Source organism: Dendropsophus ebraccatus, chromosome 6, assembly GCF_027789765.1.
Source record: "Dendropsophus ebraccatus isolate aDenEbr1 chromosome 6, aDenEbr1.pat, whole genome shotgun sequence".
NCBI lineage: Eukaryota > Metazoa > Chordata > Amphibia > Anura > Hylidae > Dendropsophus > Dendropsophus ebraccatus.
The window spans coordinates 145,021,339-145,026,483 of record NC_091459.1 but is presented as its reverse complement, the minus strand read 5'-3'; positions in this window follow the sequence as shown (position 1 = coordinate 145,026,483).

The window sequence follows — 5,145 nt, the reverse complement described above, 5'->3', positions numbered from 1 at the left end:
AATGCTATGGGGCAGAACATGGGAGGGGGATTGTTACTAATGGGGCAGAACATGGGGGATTATTACTATGGGGACTACACCTGGGGATTATTACTATGGGGACTGCACAGGGGGATTTAGTACCATGGGGACTACACCTGGGGGATTATTACCATGGGGACTACACCTGGGGGATTATTACCATGGGGACTACACCTGGGGGATTATTACCATGGGGACTGCACAGGGGGGATTATTACCATGGGGACTACACCTGGGGGGTTTATTACTATGGGGACTACATCTGGGGGATTATTACCATGGGGACTACACCTGGGGGACTATTACCATGGGGACTGCACAAGGGGGGATTGTTACTATGGGGCAGAACATGGGGGATTATTACTATGGGGACTACACCTGGGGGATTATTACCATGGGGACTGCAAAGGGGGTATTGTTACTATGGGGCAGAACATGGGGGATTATTACCAATAGGGACTGCACAGGGGTGGATTATTACTATGGGGAACTACAACCTGGGGGATTTATAACCATGGGGACTGCACAGGGGGATTATTACCATGGGGACTGCACAGGGGGGATTATTACCATGGGGACTGCACAGGGGGGATTATTACCATAAGGAGTATTACTATGGGGATTATAACCATGGGGACTGCACAGAGGGGATTATTACCATGGGGACTGCACAGGGGGGATTATTACCATGGGGACTGCACAGGGGGGATTATTACCATGGGGACAGCACAGGGGGGATTATTACTATGGGGACTACACCTGGGGGATTATTACTATGGGGACTGCACAGGGGGATTATAACCATAGGGACTGTACGGGGGGGATTTTTACTGTGGGGACTTTACAAGTGGGATTTATACTAAGGGGACAGAGCACAGGGGGGATTATCACTATGGGGACAGAGCACAGGGGGGATTATCACTATGGGGACAGAGCACAGGGGGGATTATCACTATGGGGACAGAGCACAGGGGGGATTATTTCTATATGGAGGCAGCGGCAGGTCCTATGTACAGGATACTGACTTCACTGCGCATGACACAAAAAGTGGAAGTTGTAAAAGTGCGGAGCCTAAAATGTTTGTCTGGCAGGTTCACAAGAGATGAATTGTGGCTGGAAAAAATCATAATGGAGGCCTAAGCCAGAAAGAGAGGAAAAGGAAAGTGATGCCTCAGATCAAAGAAGACATTGCCTGTGAATCACTGAATTTCTTTTTTTTTTTTTTATTGGGGGGGGGGGGGGGGGGGGCTTTTAGCAAGATTCGCCCTGTAGTCAAAATTACCTAGAAAGGGCCCTGCCCCGGGGTATAAAATAGCCTAGGCCAAAATATAGCCAGGGTATAATCTAGCCTAGGCCATTTTAACCCCGGGTATAGTCTGGGCTGGGGGTATATTCTGGCCTGTTACACCGGCTCGCCTCCACTGCTTCAGCCTAGGCCAGTCCTCGGTAATAGACCGACGGTGTGCGCAGGAACCGGTACGCAGTTCAAAAATAGGACCGTGGCACCAGCTTTCCTGCGCTGTTCTATTTATGTGCTTTAATTAACCTGATGATACATTAGTTTTAAAGGGGTTATCCAGTGCTACATGGCCACTTTCTTTCAGAGACAACACGACTCTTGTCTCCAGTTTGTAATTAAGCTCCATTCACTTCAATGGAACTGAGCAGCAAAACCTACACCCAAACTGGAGACAAAAGCGGTGCTGTCTCTGGAAGAAAGTGGCCATGTTTTTGTAGCACTGGATAACCTCTTTACAGCAGAATTCAGTACTGCATGTATTGTACACAGCCAGCCATGATATGTGGGGAGGATGTGGTATGTGGCTGCTGGGGGTTTGACTGCCAGGGCCGATTTTCAGTCTCAGTCCATCCCCGGCTATTTGGCCGCCCCATGCAGTGCCAGGCAGATTGCAGACCTAAGGTAGAAGCTGCATACAGTACCATGTACACTATGTGTACCCCTCACATAGTACCAGAGTGGTGACCCCAGTTTGGAGGTACGACCAGTCACTTGCCAGACGGTAGAGTGTGACGCTACGTCTATGGTGGTTGGCCGAGATATAGCCTTGCCCAGCAGTGGCGGATTAAATGTACCCTTGGCCCCGGGCTGTCCACCCAACCTGGGCCCCCCCCCCCCACAAGTCAATTCGCCCACATTATAATCCGCTACTGCCCCCCTCCCCAATAAACACTGTCTGCCTCCCCTCCCTGCTGGCCCCAATAAACATAATGTTGGTCCCTTGCTGCTACCCCCAGTAAGCATGCCCACCCCACCTCCACTGCCCCCAATAAACATATTGCCACCTCACCTGGTCCCCTGATGTTGCCCCCCCCCCCCAAGGTCACAGCAGCACAGAGGATGTCAGGAGAGGAGGGTGCTGATCTTATAGGAGAGGTCACAGCAGCACAGAGGATGTCAGGAGAGGAGGGTGCTGATCTTATAGGAGAGGTCCGAGCAGCACAGAGGATGTCAGGAGAAGAGGGTGCTGATCTATAGGGGAGGTCACAGCAGCACAGAGGATGTCAGGAGAGGAGGGTGCTGATTATAGGAGAGGTCCGAGCAGCACAGAGGATGTCAGGAGAGGAGGGTGCTGGTCTTATAGGGGAGGTCGCAGCGCCCAGCAGCACAGAGGATGTCAGGAGAGGGAGGTGCTGATCTATAGGGGAGGTCCCAGCAGCACAGAGGATGTCAGGAGAGGAGGGTGCTAATCCTATAGGAGATGGTCCCGCTCTATAGATGGTCCCCCTCTTTCCCCTCTATAGATGGTCCCCTCTTCCCCCCTTATAGATGGTCCCCCTCTGCCCCCCCTTATAGATGGTCCCCCTATGCCCCCCCTTATAGATGGTCCCCCTCTTTCCCCCCTTATAGATTTCCCCCTCTGCCCCCCCCTTATAGATGGTCCCCTCTTCCCCCTCTATAGATGGTCCCCCTCTTTCCCCTCTATAGATGGTCCCCCCTCTTTTCCCCTCTATAGATGGTCCCCCTCTTTCCCCCTTTATAGATGGTCCCCCTCTTTCCCCCTTATAGATGGTCCCCCTCTCCCCCCTCCTTATAGATGGTCCCCCTCCCCCCTCCCTTATAGATGGTCCCCTCTTTCCCCCCTTATAGATGGTCCCCCTCTATAGATGGTCCCCCCTCTCCCCTTTTATAGATGGTCCCCCTCTTTCCCCCCTTTATAGATGGTCCCCTCTCCCCCCTCCCTTATAGATGGTCCCCCTCTCCCACCTCCCTAATAGATGGTCCCCCTCTTTCCCCCTTTATAGATGGTCCCCCCTCTCCCCCCTCCCTTATAGATGGTCCCCCTCTCCCCCCTCCCTTATAGATGTCCCCCTCTTTCCCTTTATAGATGGTCCCCCTCTCCCCCCTCCTTATAGATGGTCCCCCTCCTTCCCCCTTTATAGATGTCCCCCTCCCCCCAGTCAGTAATAACCACAAAAATAACTATACAACTCACCTACCCTGCGTTCCCCCGTCGATTCCTTTCTGCTTCTGCAGTCTCCGTCTGATGCGCGGCTGCCAGGGAGTCCCGTCCTCTCCCTGGCAGCGCGCGCAATCACACAGCTCCTAGTGCCGCCTGGGCCCTGACTTCCGGTACGTGCGCTCCCAATACCGGAAGTCAGGGCCCAGGTGGCAATAGGAGTTGTGTGATCGCGCGCTGCCGGGGAGAGGACGGGACCCCCGGCAGCCGCGCATCAGCAGGAGGCAGCCGGAGACTCTTGTGACCGCAAGCTAAACAATGCTTGCGGTCACAAGAGCCTGCAGTGGCGGGGGGAAGGGGGCCTCCCGGGCGGCATTATAATGTGGGCGGCGTGGCATGGGCCCCCCCGGAGCCTCGGGCCCCGGGCGGCCGCCCAAACCGCCCACATTATAATCGCCACTGTTGCCCAGTGATGGTATTTGTTGTGACACCAGTGCCGGTTGGGCACACAGGTGTGGTGGCACACCTGTTTATTTTACAGGGCTGGCTATACACTTGTTCCCTGTGGACAGTGAGCTGCTGGGCTGTTGTGGGGTCCCTTGGGTACTTATCACTGTGGTCCGACTGGAGTAGTGACCCCCCGGAATATTGGTACTGCCACCCACAGAAAGGGAGATACCCAAGGAGTGTGCGTGTGTGGCCGGTGCTTAGCGAGAAATCACAGAGTCTCTTTTAGTAAAATTACGTCAGTTTACTCTGGAGACCTTTGGAATGTGCAACAGGTCATACAGCTTTTTCTTGATACTTTACACTTGACATGTCACTTGAGACGTTACTATCCAAATCTGCACTGAGTGTAGAAAAGAGTAGTACCATCGTGCTGACTGAGTTCCTTATGAGAGGTAGAAAGGAGGATCAGAAATCAGAGAGGAGGATGTCGAGAGAGTCCCAACCCAAGTAATACTGTGCTCTGCCGAGACTTCGGGGTAGAAATATAAAAGACTGAGAGTAGAGAGTTACCTTGTTTGCCGTGTTTGGACTCTTGGTCTTGCACCAACTATTGCCCACAAATGTCGAGTGACCCGTCCTAGAGGGTACATAAGCCCCAGACCTTTTACCGCTGGGATGAGAGGAATGCTGTGGGTTCCCGGCCTTACACCCTGCTGCGAGATAGAGTTCATAAGCTTCTAGCAACTTTGCTCTATCCGGATCAGTTCCTTGACTTTTTCTATGATGCACTACTATACATTGCTCCCAGGCCGTTTCAGACTAAATGGGGCCCTGGGCAAAGTTGAAGGTGGGGCCCCAAATGCTTAAATATTTTAGAAACAATTTAAGGTCCCCATACACTTTTGTCATGTACCCCCTGCTCGTGGCGTGTTCAGCTATTACAGGCCAGATATTTGGATAACTTAGCGCAATCTAGCCGATCTTGCTTACAGAACCTATTAGACAGCTCGATTAGTCCGTGCATCTCTGCTTCTATAGTAAATAATAAAGCTAGTACCTCATCATGTTCACTCAGTGTCCTCAGGCTTGTCTGTGCGACATTCTGGTCAGCACAGCTGCAGCTCTCACTTCTGGTCCCACTCTGAAGTAGGCAGGCCAATGAGACTGGCCGAGACGGACCCACCAGGCCAGTATGGCAGAGACAAACACCACCAGTCCAGTGAATGGGCTGAGACAGGACACCACCAGGCCAGTG